Source organism: Miniopterus natalensis, chromosome 10, assembly GCF_054644295.1.
Source record: "Miniopterus natalensis isolate mMinNat1 chromosome 10, mMinNat1.hap1, whole genome shotgun sequence".
Lineage (NCBI taxonomy): Eukaryota > Metazoa > Chordata > Mammalia > Chiroptera > Miniopteridae > Miniopterus > Miniopterus natalensis.
The window spans coordinates 62726564-62754166 of NC_142090.1; positions in this window are offsets into that span (position 1 = coordinate 62726564).

Here is a 27603-nt window from a genome sequence, read left to right on the forward strand (position 1 = left end):
CCTGACATCCTGAGTTGACGGCTCTTTTATACATTATGTTTTGGGGAAGAAAGATGGTAAGCTGTTTTGAAAGAATTTACACCCGCTACAGAGAAGGGGGAGCTGGAAAAGGTAAAGTGGGGTCATTTCTGTGATAGGTCCAATCCGTAAGGAAGAAATGTCTACTACTTTTGATTGGTTGCAGGCAACAGTCCTGAAAGTTGATGCAGGTGCAGGATGCAGCGATGTCTAGTCTGCAAATAGAAGCCTGGAGGTGGATTCGAAGCTCCAACATACACTCGGGAATGGGAGCAGCCCTTTGTTCGTAGGCCCACAGCTGTTGATTGGTTAACTCTCTCTGCCCCTTTCTCTCACTCTCTGACCACTGTAGTTTAATTTACATCATCTCATAATTTCCTCTGTCAACTACCTGTTATAGCTACCCTCTTCTACATTTTCTTCCTCCCGCATCCTTTAACGGTAATTCTCTGACTTTTCAGATCACTTCAGATACTACCTGGCATACTTGTTACTGCATAAATACTTGTTGAATTACCAAATAGTTTGAGTGGAATAAATTCAAAGAGTAGAATATTCTTTTCACTATAACAGATTTGATGGAGCTTTCCCTGTGATCCTCGGGAAAAATGAATATTCTTTCATCACAATCTCACATTTCATGGAAGCGAAGTTCTTTTACAGCTATGCCCTAGACTCATAGCATTGGTGACTGAGTTGAGGTACAGGTCTTCTGCCAAGCTGTGAGCTCCCTGTAGTCTCCCCCCAAAACGTGTTAACAGGGCTAGTGTAGGAGGGAAAATTATCCTCCATGGGCTGCGAAGGCAGACTTCGCACGCTGAGGCAAGCACCCTCACCAGCCATCTCTCCTGTTTATTTCAAATATGCCCTTGGCCTAAATGTACACATCCTGGCTCAGCCCAGAGAGTGTCAGTTATAATAATTTAGATTTTAAAAATGTTGATATGGTTACCGTGTAGATATACTAAATCAATGCTTTTCAGCCATTCCAGTTTATGGATAATTTTTCTAACATCACAAAATTATGTGGACCCTTTCCAGACATACATCATAGTAGCTGTTCTCTTGGTTATCACTGCTGAGAATATATATGAAAAAAAGACTTAACAAACCTTTAAAACCTTTGGAATTTCTATCTGATTCATCAGTATGGTACACCTAGGCTCTCCCTCCTGGGAGCACATGCCCATGCCTTTCCCTCCCCCTTTCCCTTCTCCTCCCCACCCCATTACCATTAGCTTCTTCACTCCTAGGCTCCTTCCTTTACTTCTATAACTTGTTTCCCAAGCCCATTTTTTCTAGGAATTGCTTTTTCTACCTCTGTGATTAACCAAATAAATGTTCTCTTATATAAAAAAATAATAATGTACACCTGCTTTTTACCCTTGTAAAATGGGGAGAAAAGTATTTTTCCCCAGATGTTTCCCATTCTTATTGAATAATCTTCTAGGTTCAATATCTTCTTATTTTGTCGAACACAGGGTTAAGGTGAAAGAGTGAGTTTTGTCCAGAAACCAGTATAACCCTACAGCTAGGGCATATTAATTTTACATAATTAACTTTGGTAACATATGAGTGACAGTGGGGCTGGGTAAGTGAACATGGGGAAGATGGCAATACTGATACCAGGGTGTTTTCAAAACAGGAATGAGATTAATTCTACATTCTTAATACATCAATGAAAATAATTTAAAAATATCTCTAGTCCTTTGTTAGTTTCCAATTGAAAAATGCAGCAAAGCCTGGAAAAAAGGTCACACTTAGTAATAACTATATTTTAAAATAGCACAACCTGGACCTCAATCGTGTCCTTTAATAAAAAGGGTATATAAGTCTGTCTCCCAGATAAGAGGCCAAGTGCTAGTAGAGAAGAGACTCTGGCTTCAGATCTATTTTGGGTCAAACCCTGGATAACTATGTGGTTATGAGCAAGTCCTGTCTTATCCCTGATTCAGAATTATCTTTAAATGGGGGAAATTTTATCTGCAACATAAATGTGAGGGCTCTTGGGAGTAAAAATCAGTAAGTGTTAATTTCTCATTCTACCTTGGAATGCCTTAAAGAGCTTACATCTATTTAGTTTTAGAACTCTTAGAAAGAACTAGAAAGTTTCTGTCTTTCAGCCCCATTATTTTACAGATGTGGAAACACAAGTTGCCAAAGAAACACATCATAAACTATTTGTATACCTGGGAGTGGACCTTAATATTCCAGCCTCCTAACCTAGTAGAGGTGAGCAGAGTTTGCCTCACCAAAATACGCCTCTGTGAGATATTGATTCTTTTAGGCTGCTTTGTTTTAAGAAACGGCTGACATGGTAGAAGCCATGAAGACCAATTAGAAGTTACCCTTTGTAAAATGACATTTTTATTTGTAAGGGAAATTTCCGAAATTATCACTCAGTCTACAAACAGTATACAAGAGCAATAACTGTGAGTCCATGAGCCACAGATTAGAAAACACTGCACTAGATGCTCATCTTAGGTGAGAGTCCCCAGACATGAGGCCACATCGTGATTTTCAGGGACCCTAAGCACTCTGCCTTTGTGGACCCTTCCCACCATAAAAAAAATACTAAAATTTATATTTTATAATTGTTATGGTATATAGACAAGTATATTAATGTTATGTTAAAATATTTTCTTTGACCTAAAAGCTCATTTTTTCCTTCTGATTTTAAAAGAAATGAAAATATTTTCATTGTGGGTCCTCAAAACTGTGCCTAACAGAGAAGCCAGCCCTGCCCAGGGGTAAGTAGCTTCAGGGCAGTGTGTATAGCAAGTGCTCACTAACTGTTAAGTTGGTTATTAGTCAATAATCCAAATAATAGTCATATTTTCCTCATCTCTTCAATCCAGGGCCTAAAAGGACTTCTTTTTCAGCCCTTTTTGTGTTTTTTTGTTTGTTTTTTTACAAGAGAACATTTCTTTTTCAGTATTTGAAATGCAGGCTTGAGAAAGTAAACTTCTGATCTTTAATTTTCCACTCTATCGGTTGTTTATCACAATTCCTTCAGTGTACTGGCTGCTTCCAAACCATAATTCAACCGGTTAAAAAAAGGTTGGAAAATTCAAGAAGAGAATTTCTCATTTCCAGATACAGGTTTGTATTGCCATGCTTATTTGCTATCATTTCAGACCAGCGATTACTATACCTTTTGGTATCATGTGTACCCCGCGTTAAGTTCATAGAGGAATTATTGACATAGTCCATCAATACAGGCATTTTTGACTTTAAGAACTGTCTCTGGAAGCAGTGGGAAGGAGAGCTGGGCTGTGAACTGTTGAGAAGAGGGAGACCAGCAAGCACAGCGAAGGTGATGATGCAGCTGTTGGAGAAGCCCAGGCATTTCCAGGGCAAGCTCTGTAGGACGTGGTACCAACTGGATCAGGAAGATGAGGAGGGGGAGAAGCCTGGGGTGGCTCCCCCGTGTACCAGTTAGCCATTGACAGCCACCCAGCTCCCAACTCACCCCCAGCCTGCTCTGCGCCCTTTCAATATTTTCCTTTGCCAGCTGTTACACCGTTCAGCTTTGTCAGTAGAGGGCACAGGAGGAAAGGGTTTGCGGCCCGGTTCTGGTGCTATGTGTGTCTTTCTCCATCACCTGCTCCTGGGTCACCCACAGTTCCCCAGCGGCCAGCAGCCGCCCCAGTCACACCCCCTCAGAAGGTCTGGTAGCAGAATGCCTCCAGCGAGACACGCTGTGAACAGCTTTCCTTGGAACCCTAGGGTGCTCATTTCTGGCAGATTCCACCGGCATTGCGCCACAGCCCTGGGGGCAGTGGCTGCTCCTTTTATCTCCTGTTCCTGGATTCATTTTACTTCTTTTTACCTCTTCCTAGCCCATCTCTTGTTACTTCTAGTCCTTTTTACAGTTAATAGTCTTTTTTAATATTAAACTTTCCCATTACAGTGTGGTTTCTCTCTCCTTACACAGCCAGACTAATATACGGTTCCTAAATTACATTTATAAGGATGGTAATTTTAGTAATAAATATGAAAAAGAGGGAGAGGAGGAGGTTTGGAAAGAAAATAGTTTGTTCTGTTTGGTACATGTTAAACTAAGTTTCTTGGCAGACATTCAGGAGACAGTCAAGAACAGGATTTTACATTATCTGGCACTTTTCCACAATACACAGACCTAACTCCACCCACTGAGATGCTCATCGAGATGTACTATTAGATTAAAGCACAGACACCTGTACTTTAAAGAATAAATCTCCCCCAGCGGGGTGTGGCTCAGCGGTTGAGCATCCACCTAGCGTCCAGGAGATCGCGGTTCGATTCCCGGTCAGGGCACCTGCCCGGGTTGTGGGCTCGATCCCCAGTCGGGGGCATGCAGGAGGCAGCCGATCAATGACTCTCTCATCATTGATGTTTCTCTCTCTCTCTCTCTCCCTCCCTCTCCCGTCCTCTCTCTGAAATCAATAAAGACATTTATATTTTTAAAAAAACTCCACAGATGGTTCTCATGTGCATTTGCAATATTTGTCAGTATAGCATGCTGGTTAAGAAAAATTTTATAGTTGGATTCTCTGGCTTTAAATCTTATCTAGTGTTAGTGGTGATTTTGAACAGTGATGAGGCTCTTCCGAAAAATGTGGCTAGTAATATCCAGCTGTTTAAACTGCGAGGATTAAATTAGACGAACACATGTAAGCAGATCTTGGCAAATATTTTAGTAAGTGTTAGGAGTGATTATTTTTCTCATATGTTCTGAATCTGATTTACTTTTCTACACCTCACTTACCCCCACATTATATATTATACATTTATGTCCTTATTTTAAAATTCACCTCTCTAAAAAGGAAACTCCAAGGAAGTGGGGAATTTGTTCTAATCACAAATGCTCCCTAGGGTCTGGAACCAATGTAGGTACTCAAGATGAATTAGTTGAGTGAATAAATGAAATAGATCTGAGCAGTAGCATAATATTTAGAAGGCAGAATCAGTTGCTCTGAAAGAGCAAGACACAGTGCCCTCCTACATCCTTCAGACCTTTTGGTGGGTTCCAGATGACTTCCAACTGCCAGTATCTTCCTCCTGTTGCCTAGGGATTTTTTTTTTTTTTTTTAAACATGATAGGCCTCTCTCCCTAAACTTCTGGCAGGTGAAAAGTGCAGAGGAATTAACACCCTTAGGAGTATCCCTCCACCAATAACTCTTGGAAGTTGGTATAGAAATATCCTAGCTGCCTCACCTTGGGTATGTATTTTGTATCATTTCCAAGAAGATCCTTGTGGGATTACGCTCCAGTCTCCAGCTAGGCTAGCTCACTTAATATTACCTTTTATTAGTTGCTCTTCTTTTCCTATTTCACATCTCCAATTTACATCAGTGTTTTCTGAAATTTCTAAATAACCTGTGTGTACTAGAATCCTTGTCTCAGTCTCTACTTCTAAGAGAATCAGAACTAAACACTGGAACTAAAATCACCCTTCCTGTAGCTCTTTAACTCTCATCACATGGGGGGGTGGAGTTGCACTTGGAATAACATATGGAGTCTCCAGATATTTCAGCTGCTTCAACAAAGGTCAAGATGGGTACAGGCAAGGAGTGAGTTTGCTCTCTTCCCCAGATGGATCGAGAATAAATCCTTGCACTGAAAATAAAACCAAGCTTTCCCTAGGTCTTTATTTGTGCCATTAGGGAGATGGTTTCCTGCTATCTCAAGCCCTAGCTGATAACTACCTGAGTTTATACCCATATGTACAGTTGCCTAATGGACATCATCTAGTTGTAGCCCACACATCCATCTTGTGTGTGTATGTGTGTAGAAATATTCTTGGCCATGCCCTGTCTGGTATGGACAAGCTGCTCAGCAAGTCCTCCTGTGCTGGGCTCAGGGGCATCTCTGCATCACTGAAGCTCCCGATGTTCTCTTCTATCTCTTAACTGACCTTCTTCTACTGGTCTGCAGGTATCTTCCTCCTGTTGCCTGGGAATTTTTTCTAAAACATGATAGGCCTCTTTACCTAAACTTCTGGCAGGCGAAAAGTGCAGAGAAATTAACACCCCTAGGAGTATCCCTCTTGGGAGCTGGTATAGAAATAACCTAGCTGCCTCACCTTGGGCATGTATTTTGTATCCACGCTGCTGCCGAAATTATCTTTCAGAAAAGACAATCAATCAAATTCTGCCCGTTTGCTTCAAAGCCTGACTCTCTCTTGCCTGTACAGAATAAATTTCAATCTTCTTGGCATGTCTTCCAAGGCCCTTACCATTGGCCCAGACTCCCTAGACGTGATCCATTTCTCACACATATATGAGCGATTATTTTCCAGATGGATATAGATGCTGTTGAGATGAAGAAAACACCAACTCATTTCAAAGCTTTATGGGATTCCTACTGGTTTTATTCATGTATTTTTCAATCAATAAAATACAAAAAAGTACTGATATCATCTGGAGTTGCAATTTTCTGATGTTAAAAAAAGAGATTCCCATGCTTTCAAAGCTGGCAGCCAACTAGATTTATATAATTTTTAAGCCCTCTTTCAACTTTCAGTACTTATTCATGTTAAGTAACTTTTTTAAGGCAGGGTCATTCCAAGTACGTGGACTTTGAGAACAATGGTATATCTGGGCTGAACAATAAGTTTGCTTTTGCATTAGTGCACACACGTGTGTATGTAGCGTGGGTGACAGTGAGTAGTAGAAAGATTAGTCCAGGGCTTATATAAATAGGGCAGAGTATTATACTTTATTTTCAATAATGCAATTAAAACAACTCTGGCTTCCTCTAGGCTTCAATATGGGATTTGGAATTAAAGCACCTCCATGTAACACAGTATAATTTACAGTGAAATTTAGACTTTCAAAATGTCCTGTCATAAAATGGGAAGATACAAACCGTTGCTCACCCTACTGAAGCCACTAACTTCAGGCAGCATCACCAAGACACCGGCTTGTATTGGACAGTCTCCCAGTACAGAATCAGGAGGTGGTAACTGAAGGAAGTGAACCCTGGATTCAAATGGATTTGGGTTCAAATCCTGGGAACACTATTTCTTGGTAACTGTGATCTGGAGCAAGTCACTTCTCTGAACCTCAATTTCTTTATCTAAAATGTGAATAACAGATACATTGTACAATATTATGATGACTTTAAATGAAATTAAGTTGTTCTGCCCAGCTGGGCGTGGCTCAGCGGTTGAGCGGCGACCTAGGATCCAGGCAATCGGGGTTCAATTCCTGGTCAGGGCACATGCCCGGGTTGTGGGCTCGATCAATGACTCTCTCATCATTGATGCTTCTCTCTCTCTCTGTCCCTCTCCTTTCCTCTCTGTGAAATCAATAAAGATATTTAAAAAAAAGAAAAAAAGAAATTAAGTTGTTCTTGTGGATATTAATACATTTTTTTCTTTTTCCCTATTACTATTACTAAAATTACCATGCTCCCAAATACCTCATGTATGTTTAAGGCTTCAAACTTTGTATCTGGAAGGATCCCTAGAGCTTATTTAGAACACCTTAGTTTTTAGATTTGGAAACCAAAAGAGGTTGTGTAGGCTGCTGGTCATTACGTCATGAAGTGGTAATATTTGGAATAGCCACGAAGGCAAATGTGGGTGGGGGTGGCTTAGAGAGTTGCTGAAAATAAAGTTAGCACAGGTTAAAAAAAACAAAAATAAAACCTACGGATGTGCAGTAGGGAGGGGATTTCCTCAAAAAATACTTGACAGTCAGAACCAGAAATGAAAAAAGCAGATACCAAATGGGTGGAGCCTCTGCTGCCGGTAGGCAGATGCTACCTTAGGCCAGAACCTGGGAGGGAAAGGGGAATGGGTTGGAGGGAATTGTGTGTAGAATGGAAGAAAGAGCAGAGAAGCAGGGTGAGGGCAGAAAGTAAACCTGTATCTTTTCCCCAGGCTGTCAGAAAAGAAATGTGACCAAATAACAGAGGGGTTGCCACAGAGAACAAAGAGCCCCAACCCAGCTGCTGAGATTGCCTGGTTTGCTTCACAGTAAAAAATGTTGCTTCTGCTCCTACTTGTATCTTTTTTAGAGAAAATTATTGCCTAGCATTGTTGTTATTTTCCCCTGCATCTTCTTCCTGTCCCCACTCTGTGACTGTACATTATTTGGTTATTTCTCTTCCTAGTGTCCCATCTGGTAGCGCAATATAGTGGTTACCCGACACAGATTTGTTGCCTCATGAATTTGTGTTGAATGAACGCATGGTGAGTCAGTAGACTGGCCTCCCCACACACAGTGCTGTGTCCTCAGGTAAAACACGGCCTTCCTTCTTCTGGGTCTGCAGCAGTTAATCCAGACGAACCTGACCTACAGATCTTGGGTTAAGCCTGCGTATCCACTGGCTGGGAGAACCCTGGATAAAGGGACTGTTTTATCTACCAGCTCCCAGCACAGCACTGGCATCGACAAGGCTCTTGAATGTTTACAATATGCAAACTGATTTTCTATCTCAGTATTACTTGACAGGTGTCTGACTTCTTCAATGCTAGAAAGGGAAAAACACAGAGTCATGGTCATCCAACTCCTCTCTGATGTAACTACAGAAAACCTGTAAGACCTCTTTGAGTTTCTGTATCTGTAAACCAAGTGAACCAAATCAGCTGTAAGGATGCTTTCAGTCAGAGACTGAATCACTAAAAATAAAGAAGGTATTTGGAAGTGTGACATTGTGGAAAAGCAAATGAACCTGTATAAATTCCCTGCAGATCAACCTCACTTTATGTAAACCTCACCATAACTTTGAAATGTGTATTTTATTCCCACTTGAAGAACAAAAAATAGTCTCAGAGCTTTGATTTGCTCAAGGTGAGATAGTTTGCTTAGGACTTCAACCCAAACCTGTTTGAACCCACCACCCACTGTCTCTAACCTCACATGCTGCTTCTCCAGGGGGAGACTGACCACACAAGACGGTGTCCTGAGGGCTGCTGCTGAAGATCCTGTGGCTTCTTTAGAATGGAAATCGTTTCCAGCCTCCCTTTTATCACAGGTCATAATAGAAGACCGAGTTTCATAGCATGACATTACAGTACTACTAAATGAAGTCTTTTTCCTACCTCTGTATTTATTCTCTTATTGGAGTCTATTAAAAGAGCCAAAAGCATTTTAAAATTATTTTATTTGAATTATTGAGAAAGAATTAATTTTTTTTCCTGCTTTTCACAGGGCTTAGTTGGTATCCCTTCACCAACCTACCATACAATCCTCCCATTCCTCCCCCAAAGTTACATATAAAACCAAATTTATCAGTCCAGGTATACCTTTGAACTTCGAGTCCATACCCTTCTAACAGCTTTGGCTAAGAAAGGTACTTGAAATAATTAAACTCTAAAATCTGGAAGAAATATTTCATGAAAATCTAATTGGTTCCCAATATTTACATTATAAGAATCCTTTTCCTACCAAACATAAAAATGCAACTCCGTGTGATAATAGTTGTGCTATTTTTAGTATCCATGAAAAAATATGTGATAAAAAGTCAAGGTTTGAAATGTTTGTAATTCCTGCATCTCTGAGGCATCTGTATCTTGTGTATGTGGAAAGAGCAGCTGACTACAAGTCACTGGGCCAATCGTCAAGAGCCTTGGGTGGCATACCAAGGACACTGAAATGTATTCTGTAAACAAAATGAAGTTAAGAGATGTTTTAAAGCAAACTGACGGGACCAAATGATATTTCCCCCAGAAGATAATTTTGGCAGCAGTGCAGAAAGTCAATTATGAAATGACCATAGTAGTGGCAGGAGTTGAGGAAGGAGGTAGGAGATGATATCAGGAGCCACAGTGATGCACAGATACCTCTGAGCCCAACACTGGAGGACTTGGTGAGCAACCAGGTACAGGCCTTGCAGGAGATGGAGTGCCCAAAGATGTTCTAAATTTGGAAACTTTGGAGACTGTTGCCTGGAAAAGAATGAGGAATAGCAGAGGAGGAATTATATTTTGAATGAGGTTGGGTGTTGGAGTAGTGGAATAAGTGGTGAGATTAATAATACTGATATGGAGCTACAGGCATTAAGTTTGAAATGATGTCTCTTTTCAGCATGTCATTGGATATTTAAGTCTGATAATAAGGAGATCTGAGCTGGATCTTTAGTTAGCAGTAAACCACAGTTGTTATGACAATGCTTGCAAGTACAGTAGGCCTTGGTGCAAGTCCACTTTCTAACTGAATCAAGGAAAATCCTGAACTTTACCAAGCATTAGTTTTCTCATTTTAAAAATGGAATAATTCATATCCACTTCAAGGGTTTCTTACTAAAGATTATAGTGTTGTTGTTATTTTAAATTAAAGATTACACATATTAGTAAGCTGCATGACATATGGTAGTTGCTCAAAAAATAGCAGGTTGTGTTATGTAGATTGCAAGCCACCATCGCCTGATAATAGTACCATGCCCCGAGATAGTGGAATTTATCATTCTTGGAAAGCAAAAGAGAGAAAAATAAAAGGCAGGGCCCTGGGGATGCAATGCCAGAGAAACAACTGAAGGAAGGGCAGGCAAAAAGACTGAGAAGGAGAGAAAGGAATCAGGAAAAGAGGGTGACCTGGAGGAAAAGGTTCAATAAGCAGGAGATAGGTCTAATTCCTGAAGATAGGAACTAAACATTAATCTTGAATCAATAAGGGAGTCACAGTGCCCTGAAGAATGATATGAGGACAATGGTAACCTATGTGGGCAGTATTCAGGCACTCCTAGAGCTATGAGAGGTTAATTATCAAAATCATTATACAACTGCAAGAGAGAATGTAATCTGAATTAAAAAGGAGAGCATAACTAACAGTACTGACAATGGTAAAAAAAAAAAAAAAAGGTGCATCTATTTGACATACTTGGAGCAGTTCATATCAGCTGCTAAAGTTTCCACTACAGATACAAGAAAACATGTCCTTATGCTTTCTGTCTGTCTGTCTGACTGTGGCAGCCAAGATTGGATGTTGGAATACAGGAATTACAAAATCCTATGGGAGAGGGGGAGATAATTTTTACAACTCAGAAATAACCTGTAAAGAGGAAAGAGCCCGTTTTACTCCAAAAAAGGAATCAAGATTTTGAATTTAAAAAAAATTGTTCAAACAAAAAAATGTACAAGCAAGCCTCTGTCCCTCATCTGCCAAATCAAATCCTTCAACAACTGCTGTTAGCACTCTCTCCAAGTGGTGGCTTTCTACTGTGTAAATTTAGCTAAGTTGGAACCACATTTCCCAGAATCCCCTTCCCTGTGTGGTTGTGGGTGATGGTTGGACATAAGAGAAATTTGCATGATAGTTCAACCTCCAAAGCAAAGCTGCAGCTATTAAGGTTTAAAGGTTGATCCTGTTGCAATTTACTTATATCACTTATATTGTTGATTCACCTCATTGGAGTGGGGCAGCAGCGGGGTCCAAAGCTCCTCCAGCTCCCTCCAAATCTCGTCTTTAAGCTTCTCCATATCCTGGGTCAGGTGCTGGGAGTGGGGAGACGGGGGAGGATAGGTCATCTACATCATAAAGTCGAAGGCACTGAGAGACTGGACAAGGACAGATCTGGGCAGCCCAGATCCGCCGCACCATTTATCATCCCAAATGCCCCTGGAAAACCTGACTGCAGTTCTGTTTCACGCATCATGCTCAACCTCCCTCTCCACACTGATCCTAACTTGTCTCCTCAAACACCTTCTCCCCCACACAGTACTAGGTACCACTATCCTTACTTTGCGGAGTACAATTCAAACTGGGTGCATTACTTTTTCCTGTCCAGTTTCCAACCACAACCAGAAAGAGAGAATCAGCCTTACAAGCCACAGATATCATGGGTGCCATTCCCCAAAGAAGAGCAGTCTCCTCCCTCAATATTACAACTTTCCCTTCTGCCAACTCTCAGGTTGGCACTCCTCCCGGACTCTCTGACATAATCCAGTGCTATGCCCAGTGCCCAGCAGATAGAAAGCCCTAGAAAAACACACCTGTTGCCTGTTTCTCCATTGTAGGCATCAGAAACACCCACTCCGCAGTGTATCTTGGGGCCTCTCTAGTGAGAGACTGACCTAAAAAGGTGGTTCCCCTGGTGATGCTGGTGGTTTCCCTGGGAGAGAAAATAGTTTCCAGCCTCCTTGTTTTTTTGTTTTTGTTTTTTAATTTCAGGATGCAACTGAGGACCAAATTGTATCATATTACAGTACAGACTTATTACCGTAGAATTATCATGATTTTTTCCTGACTCCAACCCCTTTCCATAACGGATCCTACCATCAGGGCCAAAGGCCTCTTCAGACTCTACTGCATAAGAATATATCTTTTAAACATTTAGTACTTCAACAAATAAAAAATTTAGTATTCTATAAAGAAGTAATTTTTAGCCATTTCCATCATTTAAGCTTTATTTCATGCAAAGGAGAAGGGTAATGGCTTAATGATTTTCCTACTAAGTCAGCATATAAAACAAAATAGTAAATTAAAATTCTATCAAAAGTGCATTTGATATTGTCATGGTCCTCAGAATCACCTGTAGAGCATCTTAAACATAAAGATGCCTGTTTGGGGCCATAACAAATGTGCTTCTAAGAACATCTTATACTTGTCTTTTGGGGCACTTCTCTGTGGAGTGTATATCTGAGATTAGAATTGCTAAATCATAGACTACGCATGTGATCAGCTTTTGTAGATACTCCCAAAGAGTTTCTCAAAGTGGCTGTACAAATTAACACTCACATTGACGGTGCATGAGAATTCCCATTGTTCCATAGCCTCATCACTGCTTGGTATTATCTGTCCTTTTTATAGTAACCACTCTGATGGTTGTTTTAATTTGCATATCCTGAAGGGCTTGCTAATGAAGTTGAACATATGTTTATGGGTCATTTGTATATTTTCTTTTGAGATGTGCCGAGTATTTTTTTTTTTTTTAATCCTCACTCAAGGATGTTTTTTCCATTGCTTTTCAGAGAGAGCAGAAGGAAGAGAGAGAGAGAGAGAGAAACATCGGTGTGAGAGATACACATCGATTGGTTGCCTTCTGCAGGCTCCCTGACGGGGCAGGGGATTGAGCCTGCAGCTGAGGTACATGCCCTTGGCCAGAATCAAACCCAGGACCCTTCAGTCCTTGGGTTGATTCTCTAAACACCAAGCCAAACTGGCTAGGGAGTGTCAAGTATTTTTTAAATTGAGTTTGTTTTTAAACTTATTAATATGCAATATATATTATAGATAATTATTATACATATTATAATAAATATGTAGATAAATATTATAGATAATATTTCATATTCAGGGCATAAGTCCTTTGTTCTGTATTGAGAATATTTTTCTTTACATCTCATTCTCTTAATGGTGACTTGTTGAACAGAAGTTCTTACTTTCCATATATCTCAGTTTTTAGTTGTTAACTATCTAGAGGCCTGTCAATAGTAACATGGATAAATAAATGGTGGCTTATTTGCAGAATGAAATACTATTCAGCAATGAGAATGAACAAATCACAACTATCTGCAATGATATGAATGAACATGTAACATTTCCCTCATGTAACATTGAAGGAAAGAAGCTAAACAAAGTACATACTGTTTTAATTCTGTGTTTATTTGTTTTTCATTCCAAAAACAAACTGAACTACTCCGTGATGTCAGAGGTCAGGATGCTGACAACTTTCACTAGGCCGTAGTCACCAGACAGGGTACAAATAGGTCTCTTGATCTGCTCGTAACAATCTGATTCTTTTTTTAAAAAATATATATCATTTTCTATTTCAGAGAGAGGAAAGAAGAGGGAGAAAGAGATAGAAAGATCAACAATGACAGACTCATTGATCAGCTGCCTCCTGCACGCCCCCGAATAGAGATCGAACCCGCAACCCGGGCATGTGTCCTGACCAGGAATTGAACCTCTACCTCCTGGATCCTAAATCAGTGCTCAACCTCTGAGCCACTCCCAGCCAGGCAAACAATCTGATTCTTGATCTGGGTACTGATTATCTGAGTTTGTCCCGTTTGTGAAAATTAATCTAGCTTCACATTTATGATAATATATGTTTACTTCAACAAAAAGTTAACAAAAATAGAGGTACATCTGACTGAGCCCCAAGCCCAAAGGGCCTGGACATCCATGTTTCCTAATTCAGATGGGCAACCAGAGCTGAGGACTCTTGATCAAAATTTTTATCACAAATATCTACAGATATAAAAAGCCCTGTTTCTTGAAAAATGTCTGTAGTTTATTGGGCACATTAAAATGATAGGATTATGGAGTTTTCTCTTGTATCGTTGCCACCTGTATTCTTACAATGTTGTGTTGTGCGGTTATTAAAATCCTCCAAATTTTCTTCTCCGTTCCCTCATTTTTTTAAATTTTTATTGTTGTTGTTAGTACTTATTTTCTGGGAAGAAACATTTGCTTGCTGCAAGAGGGAAGAGGGACAAAGGCGATGAGGAAGTGAGAAGATAAACACGATCCTCCTTGTGCTGGCTTTCCTCCACCTTGTGCTGCTCTGATTAGTGTCGGCCCAGGGCCAAGCTTCCTCCTCTGACCAGGGGTAGTGGAGTCAGTGCTGATACATACTTCTCAGCACGGCAGGGTCCAAAGTTTATGGGGCTCTGCAAATTACTGAAGCAGAGTGAGGTCCTGAAGAATGGGAGAGACAGAGGTAGCTGCAGCTGCTAGGCACAGCTCCTTGGCTTTCTCTCTGCCCTCTCCCGCCTGCTTGCCTGACCGTTTGAATGCAGACTAGTCACTTCGTTTTTCGCAAGGGTCCATGGAAAGGGGAATGAAGTCCCATGTTTCTAGGCAGATTCTAGTTTAGATTAGAGGCTAGGGAGTGGGAGGGGACACGAGAAGGGGATGACATGTTAACACTATATTCATGAGCCTGGAAAGAAATGGGACTCTGGATAATGAAGATATTGCTTTAATGAGGTCAGTTTTTCAGAGAACCAAAGAGCCCCCATTCCCAGTCATTTGTGACTGACTGTTCCCCCCTCTCCCTTGTCAAAGCCTTCTTTTTCATTCCCAGGCCAAACTAATCCCTTCTTCCTCTGTGCTTCTGCGCATTTGGCACTTCTGCATACCCCACCTACCCTGTGTGCACAGTGGGCTGAGACCCATGGCTCTCTCTAGACCACTAATTCTCAGAGTGTGGTCCTAGAGCAGCAGCAGCACCTGAGACCATTTAGACATGCACATTGTATGAGCCCAGCCCAGACCTAGTGAATCAGAAACTCTAGGTATGGGGCCCAGAATCCTGGGGTTTAATGAGTCTTCCATGACCCTAATGCAGGCTAGAGCGGTTCTCAAACTCTGGGAGGGTGAGTTGCTTTAGATGAAGGGCACCTTAAGTACATACACCCCACAGGACCTGGAAATCAACTGAATATGGGAAAGTAGAGAGGAAGTCAAAGACAAAGATGTTTCTAATTTTGGAGGCTGGGTTGGCTGTACCATGGAACCAAATAAGGAATACAAGGAGAGGAGATATTGCAGTTTGTTATTGTTTGTGGGGTTCACAGAAGTCAAGGAGTAGGAGATAGTAAGTTTGGTTTTACACCTGTTTTCAGATGCGTGAGGTACATGTATGTGTTCTCCACGAAGCGGCTCCAAGTATAGATCTGAAAATGTGAGGTCCGAGCTCGGGAGCCACATGGACCTGGCTTTAAATCCAAACTCTGCCACTTTTGTTCTTTGAGCTTGGGCAAAGACTTACACCCTGAGCCTTAGCTCCCACATCTGACAATTAGAAGAGTTGTACCTACTGCATAGAGTTCAGGAAAGAATTAAATGAGATAATGTGTTTAACTCGATTAGCAATGTTTCTGGCTCATAGAAATGGCTGATGCTATTATTTCATAGATTTATGAGATTGCAGAATACAGTTGGAGAGTGTAGACAGTGAGTGGATCTGATTACCCAGGTGTGCAAGAAAGAAGAAACAAGACTGAGTCTGAGGATGTCCACTCTGGGGGGTGGGGACACATGGGGATTAGCTGAAGCAGGACTAGGAAAGGATAAGAGGCAGGACAAGGGTCAGGAGTGAGTGGCCTAGGGGTAAATGCATGAAGGGAGTGCATAGATAACTGCACAGACCGCAGCAATTAAGCAGGACTGGAGTGAAGGATTCACCACTTTATTTTTCATTCAGAAAGTCAATGGTGGCCTAGCAATGCAGGTGACCTAGCAATGGTGACCTAGTAACATCACAATGTAGGCAAAACCCACCTGCAACATCAAGCAATACTATAATGCTGTTGTTAGTCATTAAAAAGGATCCGTAACTGAAAGAGTGGGAGGAAATTTAATCCACCTTAAAATTGGAAGAGTCTGATTAATGGCAATATTGCATACAGTGAAATAATTTTGCTCAAATCAAAAACCTAGGAATCATCATGGGTCCCTTTCTTTCCTTTACAGCTCACATCTAAATCATCAATTACTTCTGTTGGACCTATTACCAGAATAAATCCAGAATCCATTTACTTCTCTGCTTATCTGCTGCCACCCTAGTCCAAGCTTCCTTCATCTGTGTCCCCGGCAACTGCAATGACTATAACTGGTCTTCATTTCCTCTCTCCACTCTCCAGATCACCTCCCCACCCCCGCCTTCTTCCTAGCAGCCCCAGAGATCTCTTAGCAAGTAGATCAGTCACAGTAGTCTCCTGCTTCAAACCCTCCAGCGACTTCTCACCACAGCTAGCAAATAATCCAAACCACTATCTTGGTGAGCAAAACCCCACTGAGCTGTCCTTGCTTTCCCATACTGTCCAACACGGTAGCCAATAGCCACAGGTGGCTACCAGGGATTTAAAATGCTAGCAATAGTAAAAATATATATTTTTAAATATTAATATTCATGGAGCCACATATGGCTAGTGTGATTGAAAAGCTGAATTTTAGACTTTATTTTATTTATATTAACTTAAATTTAAACACCTCATGTGGCTAGTGGTTATCACAGTGTAGAGCACAGATACAGAATATTTCCACCATATTTCCATAGAAAGTTCTACTGGACAGCACTCCTCTGGCTGCTCTGCTGTTTCCCCCTTGCTTCCTGGACTTTAGTATCACTGGCTGACCTGCTCCTCTGCCGTGATGGTCTTTGCACAGATTCTTCTCTCTTTCTGAACGTTACTGCCCATTGACCTTCATGTAATAGCCTTGTCCCAACTTCAATGCCGCTGCCTCAGAAAGACGTTCCCTTTCCACTCAAATGAAAGTCTCCCTATTGCATTACCTTCAAAGCATTCTGGATAGGTAAAAATATTTTCTATATGGATTATTTGTTTATTTGTGTATTGCCTGTACCCTCATTTTGGCATGTTATTTCCCCAAGGGCAGGGATCTTGACTCTCTAGTGTAGGTGGAAGACTTAAGCTTGGAGAGGCAGAATTTCTACTTTTCTGAATAAGTGCAGGAAGAGAGCACAGGTACTTTCCTTGGAAGGAGAAAAGATGCATCAAAGATTATACCTCATGATCTGTATTTTCTTAAAAAAAAAAAAAAAAAAAAAAAAGGAGGTAAGGTTGTCTGCCAAACGTGAACCTGCTGGTGATAAAGTGACTTGAGAATAAGGAAAACCTAGTGAAGAGTTGCTGAAAAGGCTTTGACTAGCTACAACTAAGGGGGCCACTGAGCATCACTGAGGATCCAAGGGTGTGGAAATCACAAACGGTTTGTGGTACAATCTTTAGTGTGATTTTTTCCCAGTAAGAGAAGCAGCCCAAATCTGTTCATCACATTTAATTCTTAAAACAGCCTCTGAGATGTACGCTAAAGTATCTCCGCTTTACAGGTAATTAAACTAAAAGGCAGAGAGATTAAGTGACCTGCCTAAAACCAGGAGGCTAGTAAGTGGAGGAGCTAGAATCTGTACCCTGGCATTGGAACCCAGAGCCATAGCTCTTAGCCACATCTCTATAATGTCCTTATTAGAGTCACACGTGGTAGGCATGTCATTAAAAATGTGATAGATGTCTATTGCAGGGCGCCACCAGAACTTCCCATTCCTTTCAAAATGCAAACCAGGCATAAAAACCAAGACGATAACATTTGCATAAGTTTACATAAAGCAAAACCTTTGCACACTAATAATACACATTATGCAAGAATGCATACAAAAAGATAGGCAGTAAATACTTTAGAATGGTTACATATGGAGGATTTAAAGATAAACAGGGAATAGACAAATACAATGAGAAGGGCCTTGCATGGCCATATAAAGGTAAAGAGCCATGAACTGAGAAGTATAATTCGGTACTCTGTACCCAAGGTCAGGTAAACCCGGGATTGCCTAGCCCAACTCTCCAGACGTGAGAATCAGGGACAAATGCTTCTCTCCTCCCCACAGACATCTCCCACCATTCTAACCTCACAGGGCTTGGGGTAGAACGGGGAAGATTTAAATTCATACAGAAGTGCTTATAAATATTTTTTAAAATTTTTTTACTATTACTAGCATTTGTCACTCAAAAACATGAATACTTATCAAGTTTAGGTGAGGCAAAAAAAAAAAAAAAGGACCTTCAAATCAAAAGCCCATAAATAAAAATGTTATATGCTCTGGTGGCTCTCATCCCTGGAAATGACTCTCAAATACACTTCCATATGTTAGGAACCCACAGCTTACATCATGGCTCAGGGATAAACAATAACGATGCGTCATGGAAAGTCCTGGTGGGCTCTGGTTTGTGGGGATCAGTGGTGGGAGCGGATGCAGCAGGTCAGACTCTAGAAATCTTAGGAAGCGAGGCTGAGAGCATCACACCTCACTCTGGAGCCCACGGGCTAGCCAGGTTTTGAAGCAGGAGGTGGCATGACCACATGTAGCGGGTGGACACATAGCTCTGACAGCCACTTAGAAAGCACCTCAGGGCTGGACGGATGGGTGCCAACGCTAAGTAAAAATGGGAGAGGGAAGGCAGCCACATGGACCGTCTGCCTGATAGATGAGGGAGGTACCGGATGGTCCTGATGTTTTCATTGTTAGAGACTGGGTAGAAGGTGGCTCTGGGAACATTAAGTCTCTTGTTTAATTTACAGATTGTACATAGGCAATATCTGGAGAAATCAGGCAGCTGAGCCAGCCTAGAAATAAATCCACCCCTTCCTTTTTTGACTCATGTAAACCAGAATGTTTATGTTTAAACTGCTGTGTTCATTTCATCCAGACTCTCCCCCTGGGGTGGAAGCCTGGGAGGGATAACTAATTCGGTTTATTCGTTCCAGATACGAATGCTGTGCACGAGCAGCTCAGCTTCCTTGGTATCTTATGTTTGATAATCTAATTTAGCCTTGTGACTCCCTGGGCCTGTCTGGTCTGAGTGTAATTGCTGAGCAAATCTGCCAGCACTTGAAGCTTTAAATCAGCCTGGTAAATATCACTGCCCTACCAGAGTATATTGTTTGTCATTCTGATTTTGAGCATCTATATGCCTTTATGTTTTAGTGCCTTCTCCCTCCTCCCCAGACCATTCCCTTCTCACCCCTCTTGTTAGACTCCCTTTTTCTCTCTGCTTCAATCTTGCTGGATGATTATAAAAGCAACAGTTCTAATTTCTTGTATAAAGTACTGTTCTAATAAGCATGTTACAGTTCAGCTCAGAAGCCTCCACAGCGGCCACTGAGGAAGTCCCGCTGAGAAGCTGTGCAGTGCAATAAGCCAGCAAAGAGAAGATGAGACCATGGACAAGAAAGTGCTGGGAAATGAGGAAAAGAGCCCAATGAATTCACACGGAGACTACAAAAAAATTTATTGAGGAGAGAGACAAAAGATATTTAAAAGATTAGGGATCGCTATTCAGGAAAGAAGATGGGACAAAACAAATGATTAAAAAGTCATCACTGGGAGCGGAGGTGTGGGTAAAGCAGATATTTTCACCCAATTCTAGTACGGTACAAAGAGGCAACATCTCTGAAAACGGGACAAGATTGCAAATAAATGACATCTTACAGTAACAAGTCAGTCTATGTGAACTTCTGTGAAGAATTTCATCCAGTGTAGTGACACACACCAAACTCCAGATAAGTTGCTCCTTGACCTTATGTTTAGGATCCCAAGTTGCCTGGCCTCCCCTGCTAAGACACCTACCTCCTTGTTTCTTCCTTACGCCTCTTATGGTGTCCAAACACTACCCACCTTCCATTCACACCCGCAAACTTATTTATAATTGAACGTGTCTTAGATAAACTTTTCAGGATACTATACCATGCTAACTCATTTCTGACAGTTTACCATGTGTTGAGCAAAGCACCAAGGTTGTGTGATAGAACTTTTCTTATTTAATAATCACAACTTAGGGAGATGGACTGTTCTTTTTGTTTCATCAAGATGGGACCATATCTGTGGGTGAATATTTGGCAAAGGTATGTGCCCACCATTAGACAGGGATTTGAACAGTCATGGAGTCTGGGTGCTTTATTTAGCAAAAAGTGTATAAGAACCTTGTTAGAGTTCTAAGTCTACAGAATTTAGAGCAGGTGACCTTGATTTATAAATGTAGGAAAAATAAGTCTTTCAGATACAGTGGAACCTTGGTTCTTGAACTTAATTTGTTCTAGAAGACTGTTCGAGAAGCGATTTGATCGAAAACTGAATCATTTTTTCCCATTAGAGATAATGTAAATTGAATTAATTCATTCCAGACCCCCAGATGATTCCGTTTCAACCTTTCTTATATACAATACATGTCTAATGTACTATAAACAAACATTTATTTTCTTAAATTCATCGAACTACCCCGACTAGCCTTAAACGGATCACTTTCAGCACTCGTTCCAGGATCTTCGCTTTTTTAAAAAAATACGTTTTTATTGATTGCAGAGAGATGGAGAAGTAGGGAGAGATAGAAACATCAATGATAAGAGTCATTTTTCACACATCACTGCCTCCAAAGTGCAAGCACCAGCTAACTGCTTTTTTCATTTATCCAACTCAACAGTTTTTCTACCTCTTCAATTGCCTGGGACCATGGTTTTTGACAATTTCCTACCCTTACCAACATCAACACACTTGATGGCCTTTTTACATTTTAAAATTGTGCTAATCACCCATTTTACCAGTAACAAAAGCCAAAGAAACCATGAAAATATTCAAGCACAATTTCCTGAGATGTAAACAATGCGAGGTTTAGTAGCAAACTGACTAGCATTCTCTCCTTTGTTTGTCAAAGGAGACACTTTTTGTCATGCTGATATATCAGCCTGAAAGAGTTGTCAGGTCGAGAACTGAAGTTTTGTTTGAAAAGGGAGACATTATTTTCTGGGACCGATTGGTTAGAACTTAATCAAGATGGGAGACTTTTAAGGACCAAGGTTTGACTCTATCAGATAAGATAGGAATTTTTCAGAAATGTAATAAAAATTTTTGCTATTATTATAGATTCACAGGAAAATACGAGTTTCCTGAAGGAAGTTAAGTGACGAAAGTCACATAAGAGATAAAAGAACAAGCCAACCAGGAAGTTCAAGACAGGACTTTAGGAAAATACACCAATTGATCACAATGGTGTGAGTTTCAGGCCACTTCCTAGTTTTCCTACAGCTCATTTGGAGGCAGGAGAGTAAGAAGCCAGGGAAATTCCTGGGCAAGTATGAAAGATTAATGTTGGTGGTGCACGGGCAGGCTAAATAGCTATCTCAGATGGTGGATAAAGAAAAATTGAATTTATTTAAGGAAAGGGGGTGGGGGATGAAGATATCCAAAGGGAAGGGCTGGGCTCCACAGCACTTAGCCAAAGATTATTGGGCCTATGATGACAGCAAAAATATACTTGGGACAGTGAAACAAGGAAGGGCATAGAAGCAGCAACAGGAGAGCCTTACTGAGAAGTCGGAGAAGGGGGCCCTGGAGACAGGTTCAGGGGGTAAGTCCAGGGCTGGTTCTAAGCCTCGTGGGGCTCCTCGGAGGGAAGAAGGGGGAAGGAGATGAACCTCCCTATCCGGGACTGAGCACTGGGTCCTTTGTCCTGAGCTTATTTACCTCTTTCTTGCAGGTGGGAATCTTAGGGGAGGTCTCAGGGGAGGGTCTCAATAGAATATTTATCAACTTTCCAGGCGTGCTCTTTCAGGGTGGTGGTCTCCACTGACTGGTCGGTGCCAAGTCAGGGGGACATAAGTCAATGTAGTTGGTCCTGAGGCAGCCACAGCGCCACTTGTCTGGTTTTGCTGCTTTTCTGGGCCTGGAGCTGAAATACAACTGAGGCTTAGATGTTATCTTTAGGAAGGAAATGATCGGGGCGGGGTGGGATGGCATCTAAACTGCATGACCAGCGATATGCCGGGGCAGGATAGGTTACCCTGAGGACAAGGTTCTTGTTTTCCCAGTTTTGCCCCTTGCTAAGCATCCGGGGCTTCCTGCCCTGGTGAGCTTCTGTACCTGAGTTTCTGTAACTGGATTTCTGTACCTGGACCTTCTAACAAAGTGGAATAAGGGAGACTGAGACAAAATAATTAAACAAGGCCAAACCACTTGAGCAATTTACATCCAGCTAATGAACCACAAGGTTTTATCTTCCCTAGCCACGGACACATTCCAGACTGTCACTGGGCAGACTAGTCTGGGTCCCAGTCTCTCTTCGATGACGTTCTTTAAAAGTGAAACTAACCTGAAAATAACATTGACCCCCTCCTATCCCCACATTTTGATGAGTCAACATTTTGAAGGACACACCTGGAAAGTTAATGAGTATTCTGTTAAGACCCTCCCCTAAACCTCCCCTAGGATTCCCACAGGCTAAAGAAAGATAAAAAGCCTCAAGACAAAAAACCCACAGCATGCTCTCTTTAGAGCACCCGACGCCTTTTCTCCTTACTCCAGTATTTCTGCTTTCTTTCTCCTAAGGGTTCCCACAAGACTTGCAGCCAGGGGAGCAGCAGGCTGTGGCAGCTCATCCTAGGCTTACCCCCTGAGATAACCCACCTTGGCTCACTATCACTGTGACTTTTACTTCTCAGTGAGTTAATGTAGCCAAGTGTGATCAACTTCTTTCCTAGAACGTTTCTAAAAAGCCAAAACAGCCCTGCCTAGGTTCTCTCCTGTTGCTTCTTCTAACTTAAGCCCTTCCTTTGTTTCACTGTCCCCAGCTTTAATAAACATACTCTCAAAATCACCTGGACTGGTGTTGTAAAATCTTTCCTGCACAAAGTCAAAAACCCACACACTACTGGCCAGTCCAAGGCAGACCCAGTCCCTGTCCAGTGACAGTTTTATACATCTCCCAAATGACAATAACAAAACAAAGCAACAGAGTGTTAATTTACATTATATGCAAAAAATACAAAGTCCAGAGTATAGCAATGAGAGAAGGAAAATGAAATTAAGAGGATTGATATCATTAGGGTTAACACCAGACTTACAGAACTTTGACTAAATCCAGCATAGTTTATTTTGCCATATTTTATTTAAAAGGTTTTGATTTATCCATACCTTTCCCCATCTAGGTTATGGATTCTCACAGGTATATACTGTGATCTATTTAATCTTTGTATCCCTAGCAACTGATGGTATACTTAGCACAGAAAAGACAGCACATTTGATAAAGAAATATGGTTGTTTTCTTGGCAAAAAAATCATTCTGGAATCATCACCTTAGGGACTTAAAGAATTTGGGGATTTGTACACTGTGTTCCTGTCCCTTTAAACAAAGTGTGCCCACCCAAGGATCCTCCTACATTTTGCTTGTTAGATCTATAAGAAAAAAATTATTCCAGGAAATTTCCCTGGTGTACTTCCCATTGATACTGTAACCACTACTTCTAGGCCACTTCCTGGCGGCTCTCCAGACACAGGGCTCAGTACCTCTGACTTTGATAGATGCTTTGGACTCCTTCAGGTTTGAAGGCTGACAAAATTTTCTCTCTGGTTCATGAAATCCTCTGCTTTCCCTTTGGCTCTGGTCCCTGCTTGCTCCCCAGTGATTATAATTTTATTAGGCTCCAGAAATATCCTCAGGATAATCAAATCAACCCTCAGAATGCTAAGTAAAAATGGCAGTGAATACACCATGATTTGAATTAAGTGATGAGAGAGACATCACTTGGGTAATGGCTATTACTCATGAGAATTTCCTGGGGAAATCTAGAACTATTGACTCCAGGTTCTCATCCCCATAGATTCTGAAGCCACTGGTGTGGTCTGGGCATCAGAACTTTTTAAAAGCTCCAGAAGATTCCTATGTAAAGTTTTCAAATCCCTGCTGTACATTGAAAACAGAACTGGTGCCATTTGTTTTTCCCCTAATACAGAGAACAGATGTGACTAAGCGAAAATGCAACTATCTCTGAGCTTTGTGTTCTGTTCTCTGGCCTGAGTACACCACAACATCTCCACAAGCATTGCTAGGTGAAAGAAGGTGGGCTTAGCCAACTTGTTAAAAATTACTATGCAAGTAAGATGAGACAGATATGTTGGGTGGATAGATTTCAAACTTACTAAAACAAACCCCAAATTCCAAAATGTAATGCCATAAGAATGGATTCTTCTGTCTAAAGAGAGAAGCAAGGATAAATGTCCTTCCCTCTTCTGGTCTTAGCGGAAGGCTGATGTTATCTATCTACTCAGGATATGAGTCAATACTCCCCAAGGGATTATACATAATCCCTTCACCTTTTTTCACTCAGCCCTCCTCTCCCCCAGATGTCCATCAGTTCTATTTATGCTTCTGTTTCTATTTTGTTTCTTAAATTATTTTGTTGATTAGATTCCCCATATAAGTGAAGACAGTATGGTGATAGGGGAGTAGGGGGAGGTGAAAGTGAGCAAAGGGGGGATAAATGGGGACGAAGAGACTTGACTTTGGGTGATGAGTGCACGAGGCAATATGCAGATGATGTTTTAGTGAGTTGTATACTTGAAACCTTTATGGTTTTATTAAGCAATGCTACCCCAATAAATTCAATTAAAAAAAAAAAAAGAGTTGATATTCTGTCTGACTGGGCCCTCACACTCTCAGGTCATTTGCCCATGAGATGCTTCTGTGGAGAGATATGGGTCTTAGATTTAACGGCTTTTAATCAAGGGGACAAATGCCGGCCTTTGGTTATGACTCATGCCTAAGACATGCAGATGGGCCCAGGGACATGCAAGCCTTCTTCTCAGTTGTTCTTTAAACAGCTGCAGAGAAACCCACCCTTCCAGATGCAACAGCTGAGGAGTAGTGCTGACTCAGTTTCTGTTTCTAAGGCTCCAGAGATAAGGGTTTTCAGCCTTACCTCCCGTTTGTCCCTCTCTCTAATCCATAAGGGCCAGCTCACACTTGGTGCCAAAAGCAAAGCTTCAGTTTCTGGGAGTGAAAAGGGGGATTATTAAGTTGAACAGTACGATTAACAATGTTGTGAAAACTGGACCCAGGTCTGTCTCAGGACAGAGCTGGAAGAAGGGTGGTCACTAACTGTTCACAACCTGCACTGTCCCTGACATGAGATTCCAAATGGATTCTGCCACAGCCCAGTTCTTATAGCCCCTCCAGGGTGTGCCAACATCATTTAAGGAGACTCCTGGCTCTTCTCCATGGACACATTTGGATAGATGGGATTGCCTGTCTACCTGCTGGTGGAAGAGAGAGGAGATAGGACATCCACTATTGAACTTGAATAGAATTTTTCTACCCAGTTTGAATAGAATCAGAGACAAGCAAAAAGAAGCAGCCAGGCAGAGAAGGCTGACATAGTCTTTATTGACAGGACTATGTCATGGAAGAGCAAGAGAAAACTCACTTAGGGCTTTTGGGCATTAAGGAGAGGGTTAGTATAACAGCAGACTCCTATTATCTTGAACAACAGGCCCCAGCCTGTCTGTGGAGATAGTGATGAACTGGTGTCCTTGGCAACTGAGGCATGCTTGCTCAGCAGGACCACTAGGCAGAGCCTAGGAAGAGGGCTATTGCTCCTGCCTCTCTTAATGCTCACGCCATCCAGATATTCATCCCCCACTCTTCATTCCTATCATCTACTGCCTTCAGGCCACTCTCCATCACTGAGCAAAATCTCCTCCACTCTGAATCCTGAAAGATCTCAACTTTTATGAAGATAGCCTGTGAGCAATTTTACTTCAGGATTCCTGAATCTCCTTTGCTGCACTGCATTTCAGTCCCATATTCCAGATCTTAATATCCAGAAATTTTAAAATCTAATGGTCTATTCTCAGATCACCTCCTATCCTTTCTGCTCTCTCTACCTTCATACCCACTGTGTCTGTTCATAAAACCCCTCTAATTCCTGGAGCTGTTCTTTCATTATGGTCTTGGCTTCTCTTCTTCCACTACCCAGTTCAGAGCCCTTTGTTCTAAATTATCTCATCAGAAAAGTCAAAATCCATGATCAATGCTACAATCTACCTTCTCTGACTCTAAATTCTGGCAGTGTTGCTGCAATTGCACAATGGCGGTTCCTCTTGATTTCTATCTTGGGGAACCCAAGGACCCCAAATGATGTTAATATTTGTATCTGTCTTACCCCGCCAGAGTGTGGCCCCTCAGTGAGCAGCGAATGTATCTCATTAGTCTTTGTAACCCAGCTTCTAGCTGAGCACTGGCATATAATAGGTTTCTAATAAATGATTGACAAATTAATATACAAACAAACAGGAGAAAGATGTACTAAAAAATTAAATTGCCAAATTTTCTGTGACTACAGAACACTTTTACTAGTGTTATTTTTATTTTGTGATATCTTTGGTATATAACTAGTATTATTCACATAATATTTTAGTATTTTATCAGAAAAAATGTGATTTCCTTTCATTGTGACTTTAAAAAGCATATGTTTTTATGCCAAAGCAAAATTTTATTATGTCCAGCAATAAAAACTAGTAAAATGTAATAAATGGAAGTCAATGAACAAAAGGTTTACCAAATAAATATATCATTAAGCAAAACATAGTGAGAACATATCTCTTCTAGTAAGTGTGAGATTTATTGGGAGAATTTACTACCATACAGAAGAGAAAAATTAGTTTCTGGATCTTAACATCTTGTTTGTGAAATGATAGTTAACAGTGAAACAAGTTTCTCTCAAGCAAGTGTAGAGCACAGCAATTTCAGCTTTCAGGAGGGACATATAATGCCCATCAAGTGTTTGATTTTGTAGTATACTTTTAAGAATTCTATGAGCTATATCCCTGGGGAGAAGTTGTGGGAGGTGAGGCAGGATGAAAATTTTGAATTAACATCCGTTTTATTTTCACCCTTGGTTAAGTTCCTGTGACTCTCCATAATTAAGACTTGCAAATAAATCATTGAGATAAAGTTCTCCTTTTTAACCAACAGGTGTCAGTATTGCTTTGGAATGAACAATAACGATGACACCTTAGAGTATGCCATTTTTTTAGACGTCTAGATCTGTTTTCATCTTCATTTCATTCTTAAACTATAGTCCTCAGAGTGCCCAATACAAATAGCAATGGAATAAACAAGGGGTGAAGATGGTATTTGAAGACAATTAAAGAGGGCTCACTAATATCATTCCTTCATTCAGAGCCTTGCCTTTGGGAGAAACACTCTGCCTTCTCTCTCTCCAGGGAGGATTCTTTCCCATCAAATAGACCTAGAGTGATGATTAAGGCAGAAAAATACGCCCTGTGTTGCAAGGGGTAAATATGGTTCTCTGTGAACCTCCAGATGGGTTATATCCGATTCACTAATTGCAATA